Source organism: Trachypithecus francoisi, unplaced genomic scaffold, assembly GCF_009764315.1.
Source record: "Trachypithecus francoisi isolate TF-2019V2 unplaced genomic scaffold, Tfra_2.0 Lachesis_group7, whole genome shotgun sequence".
Taxonomy (NCBI): Eukaryota; Metazoa; Chordata; class Mammalia; order Primates; family Cercopithecidae; genus Trachypithecus; species Trachypithecus francoisi.
The window spans coordinates 83,078,163-83,097,049 of NW_022681472.1; the positions used below are offsets into that span (position 1 = coordinate 83,078,163).

General features: G+C 46.6%; 1 long non-coding RNA gene and 1 other non-coding gene across 2 annotated transcripts in view; both read left to right on the forward strand.

Annotated features, from left to right (window-relative positions):
* LOC117079261 overlaps positions 1-18,887 on the forward strand; it is a 140,233-nt gene that overhangs the window by 23,781 nt on the left and 97,565 nt on the right. The window lies entirely within an intron of this gene.
* On the forward strand, positions 11,643-11,805 carry LOC117079720. Its single transcript, XR_004435572.1, has one exon. It is a non-coding gene; the product is annotated as a U1 spliceosomal RNA (small nuclear RNA).

The following is an 18,887-nucleotide window of genomic DNA, read 5'->3' on the forward strand; positions in this document are numbered from 1 at the left end:
GTTCAGTTTCCATGTAGTTGAGCGGTTTGGATTGAGTTTCTTAGTCCTGAGTTCTAGTTTGATTGCACTGTGGTCTGAGAGACAGTTTGTTATAATTTCAGTTCTTGTACATTTGCTGAGGAGTGCTTTACTTCCAATTATGTGGTCAATTTTGGAATAAGTGCGATGTGGTGCTGAGAAGAATGTATATTCTGTTGATTTGGGGTGGAGAGTTCTATAGATGTCTATTAGGTCCGCTTGGTGCAGAGATGAGTTCAATTCCTGGATATCCTTGTTAACTTTCTGTCTCGTTGATCTGTCTAATGTTGACAGTGGAGTGTTGAAGTCTCCCATTATTATTGTATGGGAGTCTAAGTCTCTTTGTAGGTCTCTAAGGACTTGCTTTATGAATCTGGGTGCTCCTGTATTGGGTGCATATATATTTAGGAGAGTTAGCTCTTCCTGTTGAATTGATCCCTTTACCATGATGTAATGGCCTTCTTTGTCTCTTTTGATCTTTGATGGTTTAAAGTCTGTTTTATCAGAGACTAGGATTGCAACCCCTGCTTTTTTTTGTTCTCCATTTGCTTGGTAGATCTTCCTCCATCCCTTATTTTGAGCCTATGTATGTCTCTGCATGTGAGATGGGTCTCCTGAATACAGCAGACTGATGGGTCTTGACTCTTTATCCAGTTTGCCAGTCTGTGTCTTTTAATTGGAGCATTTAGTCCATTGACATTTAAGGTTAATATTGTTATGTGTGAACTTGATCCTGTCATTATGATATTAACTGGTTATTTTGCTCGTTAGTTGATGCAGTTTCTTCCTAGCCTCGATGGTCTTTACATTTTGGCATGTTTTTGCAATGGCTGGTACCGGTTGTTCCTTTCCATGTTTAGGGCTTCCTTCAGGGTCTCTTGTAAGGCAGGCCTGGTGGTGACAAAATCTCTAAGCATTTGCTTATCTGTAAAGGATTTTATTTCTCCTTCACTGATGAAGCTTAGTTTGGCTGGATATGAAATTCTGGGTTGAAAATTCTTTTCTTTAAGAACGTTGAATATTGGCCCCCACTCTCTTCTGGCTTGTAGAGTTTCTGCCGAGAGGTCTGCTGTTATTCTGATGGGCTTCCCTTTGTGGGTAACCCGACCTTTCTCTCTGGCTGCCCTTAAGATTTTTTCCTTCATTTCAACTTTGGTGAATCTGGCAATTATGTGTCTTGGAGTTGCTCTTCTGGAGGAGTATCTTTGTGGCGTTCTCTGTATTTCCTGAATTTGAATGTTGGCCTGCCCTACTAGGTTGGGGAAGTTCTCTGGATGATATCCTGAAGAGTGTTTTCCAACTTGGTTCCATTTTCCCCCTCACTTTCAGGCACCCCAATCAGACGTAGATTTGGTCTTTTTACATAATCCCATACTTCTTGCAGGCTTTGTTCATTTCTTTTTCTTCTTTTTTCTTTTGGTTTCTCTTCTCGCTTCATTTCATTCATTTGATCCTCAATCGCTGATACTCTTTCTCCAGTTGATCGAGTCGGTTACTGAAGCTTGTGCATTTGTCACGTATTTCTCGTGTCATGGTTTTCATCTCTGTCATTTCGTTTATGATCTTCTCTGCATTAATTAGTCTAGCTGTCAATTCTTCCACTTTTTTTTCAAGATTTTTAGTTTCTTTGCGCTGGGTACGTAATTCCTCTTTAGCTCTGAGAGGTTTGATGGACTGAAGCCTTCTTCTCTCATCTCGTCAAAGTCATTCTCTGACCAGCTTTGATCCGTTGCTGGCGATGGGCTGCGCTCCTTTGCAGGGGGAGATGCGCTCTTATTTTTTGAATTTCCAGCTTTTCTGCCCTGCTTCTTCCCCATCTTTGTGGTTTTATCTGTCTCTGGACTTTGATGATGGTGACGTACTGATGGGGTTTTGGTATAGGTGTCCTTCCTGTTTGATAGTTTTCCGTCTGACAGTCAGAAGGACTGTCTGTTGGTCTGTTGGAGATTGCTTGAGGTCCACTCCAGACCCTGTTTGCCTGGGTATCAGCAGCAGAGGTTGCCGAAGATAGAATATTGCTGAACAGCGAGTGTACCTGTCTGATTCTTTCTTTGGAAGTTTCCTCTCAGGGGTGACGCCACCCTGTGAGGTGTGGGGTGTCAGACTTCCCTAGTGGGGGATGTCTCCCAGCTAGGCTACTCAGGGGTCAGGGACCCACCTGAGCAGGCAGTCTGTCCGTTCTCAGATCTCAACCTCCGCGTTAGGAGATCCACGGCTCTCCCCAAAGCTGTCAGACAGAGTCGTTCGGGTCTGCAGCGGCCCGCTCTTTCCCCTAATGGACTGCAGCTGTGCGCTGTCCGCAGCGGTAGAGTCTACAGAGACAGGCAGGCTTCCTTGAGCTGCTGTGAGCTCCACCCAGTTCGAGCTTCCCAGCGGCTTTGTTTACCTACTTAAGCCTCAGCAATGGCGGGCGCCCCTCCCCCAGCCTCGCTGCTGCCTTGCGGATAGATCGCCGCAGACGGCTGTGTTAGCAGTGAGGGAGGCTCCGTGGGCGTGGGACCCTCCCGGCCAGGTGTGGGATATATTCTCCTGGTGTGCCTGTTTCCTTAAAGCGCAGTATTGGGGTGGGAGTTACCCGATTTTCCAGGTGTTGTGTGTCTCAGTTCCCCTGGCTAGGGAAAGGGATTTCCTTCCCCCTTGCGCTTCCAGGTGAGGCGATGCCTCGCCCTGCTTCAGCTCACGCTGGTCAGGCTGCAGCAGCTGACCCGCACCGATTGTCCGGCACTCCCTAGAGAGATGACCCCAGTACCTCAGTTGAAAATGCAGAAATCACCGGTCTTCTGTGTCGCTCGCGCTGGGAGTTGGAGACTGGAGCTGTTCCTATTCGGCCATCTTGCTCTCACCCCTCGTGCCTTAAATTTTCAAAAGCGCATTTGCATTTCAATCTGCTGTGATAGTCAGTATCCTGTGGTGGGCAGAGGTGAAGAGCATGAGGCCTTGCCCTTCAGTCAGGTGGGGAGACTGGCACACATACGTACTCCATACTCACTAGGTGTATATAAGGATGGTGGAGGGGACTTTCTCCATGCAGGGAGACTTCCTGGAGCAGGTGCTGCCTCTTGTGGCTCTTGAAAGATGCTTGTGCATAAAGCATACTGGGAGCCAAGCTGCTGTTTAGCAAGTAAAAATCCTTTCCATTGTTTAGAGCTAAGCACCTTTGTGCATTCATATTATGCATTCATTTTCATTTCATTGTTGAATTTCTCACTTCTGCTACTACAATGTCTACAGCTGACAAGCCTTCCTTGGGAGCCCTACGCAGCTTTTTTTTTTTTTTTGAGATGGAATCTTGCTCTGTTGCCCAGGCTGGAGTGCAGTGGCACGATCTCAGCTCACTGCAAGCTCCACCTTCCGGGTTCAAGCCATTCTCTTGCCTCAGCCTCCCGAGTAACTGGGACTTCAGGCGCCCCTCACCACGCCCGGCTAATTTTTTTGTATTTTTATTAGAGACGGGGTTTCACCATGTTAGGCAGGATGGTCTCGATCTTCTGACCTCGTGATCCACCCATCTCAGCCTTGTAGCTCTTTTTGATCCTCAGGGACAGTCATTGAATTATGTCTTGGGAGCCGATGCTGCTGATGCAGGCTTAGGGAGCAGGAGAGCGTACAGGGGCAGCAGCCTTTCCAGCTGATCCCCATGCCCTGTTGCACCTGGAGGGCTGGAATAAGCTAGTCACATATTGGGGGAAAAGGCTGATGGGACCTCAGTCATGTGGCAGAGAATCTGAAAGCCAAAAGCTTGGCAGGTCTGTCTCTGGGTGGGGTGACGGAGAGACATTTCCCTAGAATTCAGCTGCTGGGAGCAGAAAGACAGAGCAGGGGCAAGTGCTGGGTTTCTGAGGCCTGTAGTCCTGAGCACAGCCTCAGGCAGTCTGTTCTATGACAGAATCTGAAGAAAGGCCCAGGCATTTGCGTCTGCGCCCGCAGTTCTACTTGTCCTAAAGGCACTTCTCGCACTGGGAGCCTGCCTGTCTGGACCTGCCTAGAAATCAGCCTGGCTGGGACGCACACCAATTGGAGGGCATCCTCACCTTTCCCACCCATGAGTCAGGACTGCTGCCTGCCATGCAGCAAAGGCACCAGGAACAGAGTCAGACACTTAGGGTCTACCCCAGGCTCCACCTACCACTGCCTATGTGACTCTAGGTGAGTCTTTTACAGCTTGTCAAACTTCTTTCTTTAAAAAAAAAAAAAAAATCTTGCCAGGCACCGTGGCTCATGCCTGTAATTCCAGCATTTTGGGAGGCTGAGGTGGGCGGATCACTTGAGTCCAGGAGTTTGAGACCAGCCTGGCCAGCATAGTGAAACCCTGTTGCTATTAAAAATACACAAATTAGCTGAGCATGGTGGCACACACCTGTAATCCCAGCTACTTGGGAGGCTTAGGCACAAGAGTCACTTGAAACCAGGAGGCAGAGGTTGCAGTTAGCCAAGATCGCGCCACTACATTCCAGCCTAGGCGACAGAGCAAGACTGTCTCAAAACACACATAAAATTTAAAAAAAAAATTTTTTTTAAAGACAGGGACTTTGCTTAAGCCCAGGCTAGCCTCCAATTCCTGGGCTTAAGCGATCCTCCCACCTCAGCCTCCTGAGTAGCTAGTACTACAGGCACACACCACACACCCAGCCAGACTTCAGTTTTCCCAGCCACATCATGGACCAGAAGCCACTTGGTCTGCTTGTAAGGATGACAGAACCTTGCCCGAGGAAATGGGCAATGAATGCGAGTCTGTTTGTTTCTCCTTCCAGCTCCTGACCTGTCCGGCTCCTGACCTCTCTAGCTCCTGACCCTCTCCGTGTCATTCTTGCTCACCGCTGGCCCCACTCCCTGGATATGCAGACAGGATGGGCTTCTTCCCTTTAGCCCCTCACTTGCTCTTTTGGACTCCTCTCCTGGCCTTGCCTCCCCCTGGTGTCATCTGCTGGCTCCTTGCCTGATACTACCACACTGGCCATGCGGGCCCCCGGCCTTTGTTGACACCGCATCAGCAGGCTCCGGCTTCCCTGTCAAGGGATACAAGCCGGCACCAGTCTTTGGCCACAAGGCCTGTGTGTAAAGATTGCTTCCTGTACTTGATGTCCACAGGATTTTAAAGAACTCTCGGCCCACTCGGAACTCTACACTTGAAACAGAAACATCTTCTCAAAACACCTTTGGTATTGGCCCATTTCTCTATTACTGTTTCTTGTGGTTTCATATTGAGGTTTTTGGTGCATTGCAATTGCGCTGGAGTTTATTTTTAGTAGTAAAGACAGAGTTCAATTAATGTCAAAACATGAGGGTAATTGCAGAGGAAGGATTAGTAAGTCTAGGGGAAAATGTGCCTAATTTTTTTTTCTTCTGATAACATCTTTCACTGATCATACACCGTCACACCCACAGATACGGAGCTTCCTCTATGATGCCTGTAATGAGCTAGGCCCAAGCGGGGAGCAGTGGCTGTGGCTGTGCCAAGCCCTGAAAATGAAAGCATTTCTGAGTGTCTTTCAGTCCAGCTCACATAGCAGCCAGCCACACAGGTGACCACCCTCTGCAGCTGTCACTCTGGGTGTTGATTATCGTTATGGTTTTGAGGAAAGGCTGGGCTTTGGCATAGTAATTCTGATCCTCTCCCTGGGGGCATTTCTTCTGTCTCCAGAAGCAGCATTTCACTTTCCTGAACATCAGCTCTCCTCCCCTGGATTGCAGCGTCTGGGTCTTGTTCTCTGCCTGCTTCCAGCTTTTGGCATTTTGACAGCACATAGGACATGCTTGGAGAACGTTTTCTTGGGTTGAGTGAATTCAGGACACTGACTTGGGGCTGGAAAGGCAAAGTGAGGAAGAAAGTATTCCCCCTTCAGAAGCTCCCCAGTCTGTCTTGAGAAACAAAGGCAGCTCTGTCATCTCTCCAGGACTTTACAGTTTATAAAGTGATTGCTCATCCTTTCTCCTTTCTTGTAATGCACAAATATCAAATGAGAACCTGCAGTGTGCGACTGTGCAGGGTGCCTGTGCTTGGAATAAAGGAGAAAAGCCGCTGTGCTTTCTCTGAAGGAAATCACAGGGAGTGAAGCCAGCTTCGTGATCCCAGATTTTCACAGATGAAGGGACTGGAGGCTTGGAGCAATTGCATTGCTTGAGATCCCCCCTGCTCGTGGATGGTGGCTCTCAAATCAGTACATGAGTCTTCTGAATCCCTTAAACCTGCTCTGTGCCCGCCTGTTCTCCCGGCACATTCTCTGTACTCTCTCGTGCTGCCTCTCACCCCCTCTCCATACGTCTCTACTTCACCACCATTGTTCTCTGCCCACTCCTAGCCCCTTCTTTCAGCTCTGTTTCTTCTGAAGATGAGGATCTTTCTCTCTACAGTGCCTTTTGTGGGAAGGGATCTGCTGATGGGGGATGTGTTTGGGAACATGGTCTCTCCAACTTTCCCTGGGAGCAGAGCCTTGGGTCTCACAGAACCCACCTCCCCAGCACCTTGTGTGGTGACTGGAAGGAGGTAGCCATTCCCTCGTGTCCTCTCTGCCCTTAACCACTTTCCTGCTATGAGTCAGGTGCTGAGATAGACTATGAGGAGTAAACAGAGTGGATAAAAAAAGAGCTTTATCCTTCTTTAAAGTCTTTAAAATATACAGGTGTATTAGTCAGAGTTTTCCGGAGAAACAGGACCAATGGAAGATGAAGATCGATGCATATCCATGTCTATATCGATAGCGACTTTGATATTTATATCTATATCTAGGAGATTTATTATTATAAGGTATTGGCTCTTGCACTTATGGAGCCTGAGGGGTTGTGTGATTTGCCACCTGCAAGCTGGAGACCTAGGAAAGCAGCTGTTGTCTCAGAAAGGGCAGAGGGCTGGAGAGCCTGTGGTGTAGATTCCAGTCTGGGTTCGAAGGCCTGAGAATCAGGAGTGCCAAGGGCAGGAGAAGATCGATGTCCCAGCACAAGCAATCAGGCAGGGATGAAATCCAACCTTCTTGTGCCTTTCTGTCCTATTCAGGTCCTCAGTGGGCTGAGTGAGGCCCACCCTGCATTGGAGAGGACCATCTGCTTTACTCAGTCTCCTGGTTGAAATGATAACCTCACTGGACATACTCAGAAATGCTGTTTAACCAGCTCTCTGGAAATCCTGTGGACCAGTGAAGTTGACACACAAAATTAACTATCACACTGCAGAGACACAGTCTATTTTCCTGTATTTACTGGGTAACGTGCATCTCAGCTCACCAGACTGGTTTCACTGCCTTGGCCCAAAGCTGCCCTTTGAGTGTTGATCCCCAGCTGACCCCTTTGATCCTTCACAGCCCCATCTTTAAAACAAGGACTATGAATCAAGTGACTGTAAGAGCCTCTCTTCTCCTGTTCTGATTGTATCCTGGCTTTGAGTGTTTGCCTAAGCTGAACCCAATTGACCGTTGTCATTCTTTGTCTCTTTCTTGCTCAGACATCAGTTAGGTATTTATTGAACACCCTGCGTTCACAGCATCCGGCTCCTGAGACTAGAGACAGCTCTTGACTCCTGCTTTTGCTCTTTGCAACCTATGGGACCGTTTTCCTTTTAAGATACACCCCTCACATTATAGGAATGTATCTAATTGTTTGTTCATTTCCTCAATTGTGCATTATATCAGTCCATCAGTCAGTTTTCCTCCTGAAATATGCTAAGTGTTGAGAATTATAATAGATACTATTAAGCGCCACTAATAAAGTGCTATCCTTTTAGTAGTAGTAGTGTTTGCGGTGATGGTCGTGTTAGTACTAGTAGTAATCAAGATGGCTATGAAGAGACTACTTCTAATCTACCAGTAATCATGGTAAAAATAGTAATAGCTCAAATGCATTATTCATGGTGTTTCAAGCACTTTACATTATATTATCTCATTTACTCTTCACAACCTGTGAGGAAATGGAGATGATTATGTAATATGCTCAAGTTTGCAAATGAAGGCATCTTCCTGCCGAATGTTCTGGGCTTTTGCATAATTTCAAAATTTCTTTTTTTTTTTTTTTTTAACTTAAGGTTAATGTTTAGAAACTTTTACTAGTGAGAGGACCATTTGCTAAATCTGTATAAGTGCTACACATTTGGGTATCTCCATCCCAACATACCTCTTATTGCCATTCTCCGAAAGCAGACACCTTCTCCTCTATCCCTCAAGGACCTCTGAGCTTGCACTCCAATTCCTCCCCCACACTCACCTTTCTCCTTCTGTTCTTCTTGGGATCCAGGTTTATTTGAGGAGTTAGGAAAAGCTCCTCAAATATTTCCTTCAACTTTTGCTCCCCACGGTGACTATCTTACCCTGCTCCCATGAAACTCTGAACAATGTTATCAGCCTGAAAAATGGATTGGCATAAGTGTGTAATGTCCAAGCTGGGAGGGACTATGGCGGCCATCCAGCCCCCTGCTTTCAATTACACTTGAGGAAAATCGAATCCAAAGACCGGAAGCAGCCGGGCTTGGTGGCTCACTCCTATAATCCCAGCACTTTGGGAGGTTTTATTCTTACATTTGTAACAGTAAATAACAGAACCTCCACCCAGCATCCAGGCCTCTCGTTCTCTCCTTCATTCCCAGGTATAGGCTGGGTTTCAGAAACCCTGCACCACATAGACCCTGGGCCTGAGTTGCTGTGAGTAATAATGACTCCGCCGGTAATTTGTGTCCTTTTGCTTGTAACTGTTTCCTTTTTAGTTTGGTCACCCTCCCAGAGCTGGATGCCACGGAGGCATACTCATTGTGGGATGCAGGGCATCCTACATCCTGCGGAATATTTTTTCCTCCAAAAATGAAACCTCGAAGTTAGGACATTGGCCTGTCCATGGACTGCACAACAACACTGAGCCTCAAGGACTCATATTGGCATTTTTCTTCTTTTGCAGAGTGTGGGCACCCTGGCTTCAAGCTCACGAGAAATCAGATCAGGACTTAATGTTGGGTTAAAGAAAAGTTTCATAAAGACAGAATCAAGAAAAAAAAAAAAGAGAAACCAATCTAAGTGCCATCCTCCCTGAATTGCATCTTACCTGAGTCTTCAGCCGTTGCCCCCTGCTGCTGTGGGAGGAAACGGGAAAGTGACTGGCCATGGGGACAGGAGTAGGGGAGTGTGAGGGTTAGTGGTAGTAGGGAGGTAGCACTTCTGTGAAGCCGGGAAGGAGACCTGAGCCTGGCTGTCTGCTTTGCTGCTTGCTAGCCCTCTGACTGGGAGGAAGGCTCTTGGCCCTTGTGAGCCTCGGTTTCCTCTGCAGAGTGGGCTGTTCTGAGGACTGGCTGACATTGCTGTCCATCACTCTTCCAGGACCCTGAGGATTTCAGCCCTACCCATGGGCACTGAACTGAACATTCACTGGTCATTTGGTTCTGTTTTTTTTTTTTTTTTAAAGGAGTTTCACTCTTGTTGCCCAGGCTGCAGTGCAATGGCGTTATCTCAGCTCACCACAATGTCTGCCTCCCGGGGTCACGTAATTCTCCCCAGTAGCTGGGATTACAGGCATGCACCACCACATCTGGCTAATTTTGTATTTTTAGTAGAAACAGGGTTTCTCCATGTTGGTCAGGCTGGTCTCAAACTCCCGACCTCAGGTGATCCGCCTGCCTCAGCCTCCCAAAGTGCTGGGATTATAGGAGTGAGCCACTGAGCCCAGCCGCTTCTGGTCTTTGGATTCGATTTTCCTCAAGTGTCATTAAAAGCAGGGGGCTGGATGGCCGCTGTAGTCCCTCCCAGCTTCGACATTACACATTTATGCCAATCCATTTTTCAGGCTGATAACATTGTTCAGAGTTTAATGGGAGCAGGGTAAGATAGTCACCGTGGGGAGCAAAAGTTGAAGGAAATATTCTAAATGTCATGATTTTTTACCTGTAGCCCCTCTGCTTCCACACCCTTGTGCATATCCTCCAGACACTTTAAAGAAATAAACTCTATTTTCAGAAGAGTTTAGATTTACAGGAGAATTGTGAAAATGGTTCAAAAAGTTCCCATATACCTCGCCCCCAGTTTTCCCTCTTACTAATGCTTTGTGTTAGTGTGGCACATTTGTCACAGTTAATGGACCAATACGGATACATTATTGTTTACTGAAGTTGAAGCATTATTTTAGTTTTTACCTAGTGTCCTTCTTCTGGTCCAGGGTCCCATCTGGGGTCCCATATCACATTTAGTGATCATGTCTTCTTATGCCCCTATGGGCCTCGCCGCTTTCTCAGACTCTCCTGGTTTTTGAAGACCTTGACAGTTTTGAGTTTTGATGACCAGTTTTGACTGGTCAGGTATTTCATCGAACGTACCTCTGTTAGGGTTGTCTGATTCCTGTTATCATTAGATTGGGGTTATGGAGGAAGGCCACAAAGGTAAAGTTCCGCTTTTAAGAAATCAAGGGCAGGCACCATCAGCATGACCCATCACTGATGTCGACTTAATGTTGACTGATGTTCTTTCTTAACTCCCTTTTTATATTAGACTCTTCAGAAGAAAGTCACTGTGCATAGCCATCCCCTAAGAAGAGGGCATTCCTGCTCTTTTTCTCCATGGCTAGAGGATCTACATGAACTATTCAGACTTTTTCTACCTATTTAGACTTTTTTACTTTAACTCCTCTCTCCTATTTATTTATTTATATATCAGTATGGACTTGCAGGTATTTATTTTATAATTTTTAATTTATCTGGGTTATAATCCATTATGATTTTATTTTGTTGCTCATAGTTTTTCTTTCTTGGTTATTGGGAACTCTTCAGTTACTTCTTGTGTCCATTTGACATACTTTCTTATTATGGGTGTCTCTCTTTTCTTTCTCTCTCTTTCTTTCCTTCTTCCTTCCTTCTTTCTTTCTTTCTCTTTCTTTCTTTCTTTCTTTCTTTCTTCCTCCTTCCTTCCTTCCTTCCTTCCTTCCCTCTTCCCTCCTTCTTCTTTTTTTCTTTTCTTCTTTCTTTCTTTCTTTCTTCCTTCCCTCCTTCTTTTACTTTTCTTTCCTTTCTTTCTTTTTCTTTCATCTCCTTCCTTCCTTCCTTTTTCTTCCTTTCTTTCCCTTCCATCCTTTCCTCCCTCCTCCTTTCTTCTTTCTTTCTCTTTCTTTCTTTTTCTTGTCCTTCCTTTTTCTTCCTTTCTTTTCCTTCTTTCCTTCCTTTCTTCCTTTCTTCTGTCCTCTCCTCCTCCTCTCCTTCCTTCCTTCTTTCCTTCCTTCCTTTCTTCCTTCATTCCTTCCTTCCCTCCTTCCTTCCCTCCCTTTTTCTTTCCTTCTTTCTTTCTTTCTTTTCTTTCTTTCTTTCTTTCTTCTTTCTTCTTTCTTTCTTTCTTTCTTCTTTCTTTCTTTCTTTCTTTCTTTCTTTCTTTCTTTCTTTCTTTCTTTCTCTTTGTTTCTCTCTCTCTCTCTTTCTTTTTTGGAACATTCATACTTTCTGGCACTATAAGATGCTTAGGGCTTATCTTGTATATTTCCAGCCCCAGTTATACAATCAGCCATTTCTTCAAGGATCCCCTGTCATTTTATTGTAGAAAGGACTTAGAATCCAAGATCTGGGTGCTAGATGTGCTTGAGGTGTTATTTCCTCCAGATCTTCTCAACTGACAGAGCAGTGAAATATATGTGTGTAGGGAGGATGGGGAGAACAATTTTTTAATATATATATATGAATACTTATCTGGCAGGGGAGATACCATGATCATGAAGGTGGTTTCCCAGGGTGAGGCCCATCCATTGCACTCCAGCTGTGCTGACCCCTGTGATTCCCCCAAATGTGGGAGACTTGACTGCATAATTTGTGGTAATGGGGGACTGCTTTTGCACTCTCCCCTGTAAAAAATTTTAAAAATAAATACATAAATAAATAAGTGTGTGTATATGAATCCATGTGGATGCATGTATGTGTAAATATTTCTCCAGGTTTCCATCTTATCTATGTAAAGCTAACTATGAGTTCATACTGCTGTCTCCAAGTCTAATTCATTACCACATTTCACCCATTTTTTTGTTTGTTTGTTTTTTTGAAATGGAGTCTCACACTTTTGCCCAGGCTGGAGTGTAGTGGTGTGATCTCGGCTCACTGCAACCTCCTTCTCCCAGGTTCAAGCGATTCTCCTGCCTCAGCCTCCTGAGTAGCTGGGATTACAGGTGCACACCATCACACCTGGCTAATTTGTATACTTGTAGTAGAAACGGGGTTTCACCATATTGGCCAGGCTGGTTTCGACCTCCTGACCTCAGGAGATCCACCACTTTAGCCTCCCAAAGTGCTGGGATTACAGGCATGAGTCACCACGCCCGGCCTCCATCCACTTTTAACAAACTTGTTTTTTTTGCCCACATTGATTGATAAAAGAAGGTAATGAACGGAGACATTGGAAAGTTCACGTGGGGCAAGAGCAGTGGGCTGAGAACATTGGACTTTTCCCTGTGGTCAGTGTGGCCTCATTCAACAAAAATCAAGATGAGTCAGATGCATGTAGAAAGAGACTCCGAAATGTGTACTGCCTAGATGTTTGCAAACCCTGACACTGTGTTATGTTCACAGGCCTTTGAATGTGTCTCTACCTGGGCTCCATGTGCCCTTTCTGCTTTCTGGACTATCCTGTTCAGCTTCTGTCCTCCTACTGGCAGCCTTTCCTGCTTCCCTTTCCCTCCCATGCCACTCCCACTCCATATAACCTCTTCCCCTGCACACTGCTCCTAGAACCCCTGGGCTAGCCCCGTCAGGATTGTCCCTGCCTTCCTGGGACCTGAGGCACACAGAATGAGGATGAAAGTGTTGACATATCGTGTAGAATCCCCCACCTGACTTCTTTCTCAGCCAGGCGTCCCAAACTCAATTGTCTACAGAGGCCAGACAGGCAATGAAAATAAGTGACGTGGGCCTCCTGTGCAGAACTGGAAGCACCAGAAGTAACGAAGAGCCAGGAGATCAGGCCAGCACCTGCTCTGAGTGGTCAGGCACCTCCCTGGTTGCTTAGCAAGTCAGTTGTTGAGAAGTGTTTTGACTATGGTCCTTGTGTATGCCCAGTATAAAGGGGGCAATGACCAGTCTGTGGCTGCTGCTTATGGCCCTGAAAGTCTGCAGACCCAGAGTGGCCAGACCTGGTTGTTCAAAGGAAAACTGGCAGGTGGGAAGGACAGAGGGCCTTGCCCCTTCCCATTTGCCTCCTGTGCCTGACAGTGTCACCGTAGCAATACTTTCCTGGCAGCAGCACTTTGTCCCATAGCAATAGTTGATGTAGTGTATAGGGCTTTTGTTGTTCTTGTTTATTCCCATACCTGGAACCAGTTGTGTTGTGCTACTAACAGAGATGACAGCCCAGCCTGGAGCTCTGCAAGGTCCTCCAGGCTTCTTACTTCTGATCATCCCACCCGCAGATCCCATCCCCAAAGGGATATACTTGCTTTATGCAGCTGCTGCTTCTCCCAGACCTCATTGTCCCCCTTGTGCCTTTTCCATGTTCAATACATGGTTTGTTTTTTATCTGAAATTCTACCCGTTAAAACATCTGGTATGTTTCCTCTTCTCTTGCGAGGTGTATTTCTGTATTTCCTACCTTTGCATCCTCTGCTCGATTCAACTTGAAGCAGGTTTCCAAGCTCATCACTTGGAGGCCCAGGGCATTGCCACTGCCCCCCACCCCACCGCCCACCGCCCACCTGCAGGCCTGTGCCAGGAAGCCCTGTGTGCTGTTTGCACTCCATTTTGCTGCTTGTCCACAACAGTCAACCATGACTGCTCCTGAGGGGCTCGCCAGCAGCCCTGTTTCCCAGCCTGCTGTGCGTAAGGTGACGCTTCGGGTTTTCCACAGTGAACAATGGTTCCCAGAGTGGGCAGGACTCCCTGGTGTCTGCAAGGGTGTGTGACCGTGCAGGGTGGAAACAACCTTGTCAAAATAAACCAGGGCAGTGCTGAGGGGGGAAGTGAGGCTGGCTGGGGGGAAATGTGGGCTGAGTGCTGCTTGGGGGGTTTCCTCTGCACCGGTGCCCGGCCACTCAAGGGTCCCAGAAGGCAGAGGCTGACACACTTCCTGTAACCCTTTCAGACTCGCCATTAGCCCCCACCAGATCAGGAATCTGTTTTCCCTTGTTCACCTTGAGCCACTCACAGAGTGGGAAAGGTTTGCCTATAGAATGAAAACAATCCTCCTTCCATCATTTCCCCTTTGCTCCTGTGTTCGTCCATTTGGGCTGCTGTAACAAAATACCATAAACTGGGTGGTTTACAGACAACACAAATTTATTTCTCACAGTTCTTAAGGCTAAAAGTCCAAGATCAGTGTGCTGGGAGATTTGGTTGTGGTAAGAACCTGCTTCCTGGTTCAGTGTCTTCTTACTGCGTCCTCACATGGAGGAAGGGGCGAGAAAGCTTTCTGGAGCCTCATTTGTCAATGCACTAACCCCATTCATGAGGACTCCACGCTCCTGCCTCCCAAAGGCCCTACCTCCAAATCCCATCACCTTGAGGGTTAGAATTTCAACTGTGAATTTTAGGGAGACACCTACATGCAGACTGTGGCAGTTCCCCGGCACAATCCTGCTCGACCGAACTCACCTTCCTGACCAGGCACGTCAACAATCTTTCTGTCCCTCTGATGCCAGAACTTTATGTTTCGGAGGGTGAAACCTGAGTGATTAATTCACAATATTCCTTGGGATTTCTCTGTGATTGTTGACTGCATAAATGAGTGAAAGACCTGGATAATCCCTTACAGGTGCCTGAGACTCACATCAGCCCTGGGTGATTCCCCATGGCCAGGGGCCCACCTCAGTTCCCAGGGACCTGTGGGCATGATCATTATGATGAGCCACTACTATCCAATCTGGCCTCTGCACCTGTGTGACATTTTCCTCCCATTGCTTTACATGTTACTCTTTCTTATTCAGTAGGATGTGCAGATTGGTCAGGGTGTGTATTAGTTTCCTACAGCTGCTGTAACAAAGTACCACAAACTAGGCTGCTCAAAACAACAGAAATGTATTCTCTCATAGTTGTGGAAGCCAGAAGTCTGAAATCAAAGAGTTATGAGGGCTGTGTTCTCCCTGCAGATGCCCAGAAAAATCTTGTCTTTCTTTCTCCTGGCCTCTGCTGGTGGCTGGCCATCCTTGGTGCCCTTTGGCTTCTCATTGCATCATCCAAGTCTCTGCCTCCATCCTCCTGTGTCCTCTCCTGTGTGTTTGTGTCCAAATTTCACTCTTCTTAGAATTACATCTTCTGTAATCCAGCATGACCTCATCATAAGTCGATTACATCTGCAAAGACCTAATTTCCAAGTAAGGCACATTCACAGGTACTGGGAGTTAGGACTTCAACATACCATTTTTGGGGACACAGTTAAAACCACAACAGAATATAAGGAGAAAATGTTACAACTTTCTTTCTCTTCTTTTCTCTTTTCTTTTTTTCTTTCTTGTCTTTCTTTTCCCTTCCTTCCTTCCTCCTTCCCTCCCTCTCACACCTCCTTCCCTCCCTCTCACACCTCCTTCCCTCCCTCCCTCCCTCCCTCCCTCCCTGCTTCCTTCCTTCCTTCCTCTTTCTTTTTACTTTCTTTTTTCTTTTTTTGACAGAGTCCTACTCTTCCACCCAGGCTGGAGTGCAGTGGCGTGATCTCGGCTCACTGCAACCTCCGTCTCCCAAGTTCAAGGGATTCTCCTGCCTCAGCTTCCCAAGTAGCTGGGACTACAGGCGCCTGCTACCACGCCTATTTTTTTTTTTTATTTTTTATTTTTGGTAGAGACGGTATTTCACCATGTTAGCCAGGATGATCTTGATCTCCTGACTTTGTGATCTGCTTTCTTTCTTCTTTCTTTCTTGTTTTCTTTCTTCCTTTCTTTCTTCTCTCTTTCTTTCTTTTTCTCTCTCATTTCCTTCTTCCTTCCTTCCCTCCTTCTTTCTCTTCTCTCCTCTCCTCTCTTACCCTCCCCCCTCCTCTGTCCTTCCCTCCCCTCCCCTTCTGTCTCCTCTGCTCCCCTGCCCTTCCCTCTCCTCTCCTTCCTTCTTCCTCTTCCTCTTCTCCCCTTCCCTTTCCCCTTCCCCTCCTTCTCCTTCTCCTTCTCCTTCTCCTTCTCCTTCTTCTTCCTCTTCTCTCTGTTGCCCAGTCTGGAGTACAGTGGCAGGATCATGGCCCACTGTAGCCTAGACGTCCCAGGATGAAAAGATCCTCTCTCTTCAGCCTCCCAAGTACCTGGGACTACAGGTGTGTGTTCCCATGCCTGACTAGTTGTTGTATTTTTTGTAGAGACAGGATTTCATCATGTTGCTCAGGCTGGTCTTAAAGAGATCCACTTGCCTCTGCCTCCCAAAGTACTGGGATTACAGGCGTGCACAATTGTGCCTGGCCTGTTTATTTCTTTTTTGTAAAATGTCTTTGTTTTTATCTCTGTTATAATAATAATAATAGAGGCATTCATATGTGTAAATTATAAGTGAGCTCTTATATAGATTTATATAGATTTGGGGTACTATTCTCCAACATGACTGATGAGGGCATAATCAAAAGACAAATTAATCAGGCCACCAGTCTGATTTATGAAGGGTCCCTGTCTTAGTCTATTTGGGCAGCTATAACAAAATATCATAGACTGAAGAGCTTAAACAGTAGACGTTTATATTCTCACAGTGCTGGAGGTTGGGAAGTCCAAGGTCAAAGTTTGAACTGACTAGGTTTCTGGTGGGGGCTCTCCTCTTGGCTTGCAGATGGCTACCTTCTTCAGTGTCCTTACATGGTTGTAAGAGCAGAGACGGTTCTCTGGTGTTTCTTCTTCTTCTTTTTTTTTTTTTTTGAGACAGAGTCTCGCTCTGTTGCCCAGGCTGGAGTGCAGTGGTGCGATCTCGGCTCACTGCAAGCTCCGCCTCCCGGGTTCATACCATTCTCCTGCCTCAGCCTCCCGACTGGCTGGGACTACAGGCGCCCACCACCATGCCCGGCTAATTTTTTTGTATTTTTTAGTAGAGACGGGGTTTCACCATGTTAGCCAGGATGGTCTCGATCTCCTGACTTCGTGATCCACCCGTCTCGGCCTCCCAAAGTGCTGAGATTACAGGTGTGAGCCACTGCACCCAGCCTGGTGTTTCTTCTTATAAGGACACATGTCCTTTCAGATTAGGGCTTCACCCTTAGGACCTTGTTTAACCTTACTAACTTCCATCAAGTTTCTGACTCCAATACAGTCACCTTGGGGGGTGGGACTTCAACATATGAATGCAGCATGGATGGTGGCATCTTTCAGTCCACAGCAGGCCCTGACTGCTGGATTTCATTGTACAATAAGATCCTCTTGACTCTGGTGAATTTTAATGAACATTAGTCTGTAAAGCAGGTCTGTGTAATCCAGCCAGTTTGTATACAGTAGGCAATCAAGAACTATGGATTTACTGGGTTTATTGGGTCGGGGAGAAGGGAGGGCTTTATCCAGGCGCCAGCACTTCTTCACCTTTCTCTACATTTGCTCATCCCGGAGGTGAGATTTAGCTGGGTCTGCCTTGTCCCCTCACTTCCCTCTCTGCCGAGAGAGTCCTGAGCGCACCCATTACTGGTAGCAAAGCCCTGGGCACAATCTCCGTTTTCCTATTTGTAAAATGGAGCTAACAATAGTACCCATCTCATCAGGTGGCTCTAGAGATGAAATGAGATAAAGTATTTGTGGCCTTAGGACAACGGTGTTCCTGCTACAGGGAGAAGCCTGGGCCAGGAGATAGATTAGTCTCCAGATACCACTGAAGCAGCCTTTCAAATACGAATTACCTGCCTCACTTTCCAGCTGTGCAGTCCTGAACAAGTTACTTTCCCTCTCTGATTTTCCACTCTTTGTTACCTGTAAATGTAACAACACCTTTCTCTATGTTGTTGGGAAGTCCACATAAAGTGACGTGAAATTGATTGTAAAATACAAAACGGGCTGGGCACAGTGACTCACGCCTGTAATCTTAACACTTTGGGAGACTGAGGAGGGTGGATCACCTGAGGTCAGGAGTTCAAGACCAGCCTGACCAACATGGAGAAAGCCTGTCTCTACTGAAAATACAAAATTAGCCAGGCGTGGTGGCGCATGCCTGTAATCCCAGCTACTACTCCAGAGGCTGAGGCAGGAGAATCCCACGAATCTGGGAGGCGGAGGTTACGGTGAGCAGAGATCACACCATTACACTCCAGCCTGGACAACAAGAACAAAACTCCGTCTCAAAAAGAAACAAAAAACAAAAAAAGAAAAAAATATTACAACACAAAGGTTGGCAACTATCACTAATAAGTTGGACTATGAAACCTCACTACTACATTTGTATTGTCTTAGACCAAGCTTGTGAGAATTTTTTGTGATTTGTTTTTAAAGCTCATCAGCTATCGTTAGTGTTAGTGTATTTTATGTGTGGCCCAAGACAATTTTTCTTCTTCCAATGTGGCCCAGGGAAGCCAAAAGTTTGGACACCCCTGTCTTAGACTTTTAAGGAGCTGTGATTGAAGGATGGACACTGGGCCAGGTGGGGCTTGGTGCAAGTTTAAGCTCTTAGGTCATTTCTAAACAGCAAACCTCTCAAATAGCATCCAACAGATATGTTAGTCTTGTCATCTTTCCCCTGGTATCTTTTGTACATGTACATGTACCTGCTGCTGTCTGTAGCCTGTCCTGGAGCCCTGACTTAGTTAAACCTCAGAACATCCCTCTGCATCCGGATGCATCCAATACTCTCGGTTTGTCTGACTCCTGCTGTACTCGGTGCGTCTGCTCAGCTGCTGACACAGCCACATATGGCTTCCTTCGCCCCAGCTTTCAGCATTCTGGTGGCTTGTAGTGCTGAGTGTTAGCAAAGAAAGTGGCTACTCTCATACACTGCTGCTGAAGGGTGGAGGGTGATGAACAGGACCAACCTCTCTAAATGAAGTTTCGAGGCCAGGTGTGGTGGCTCACAC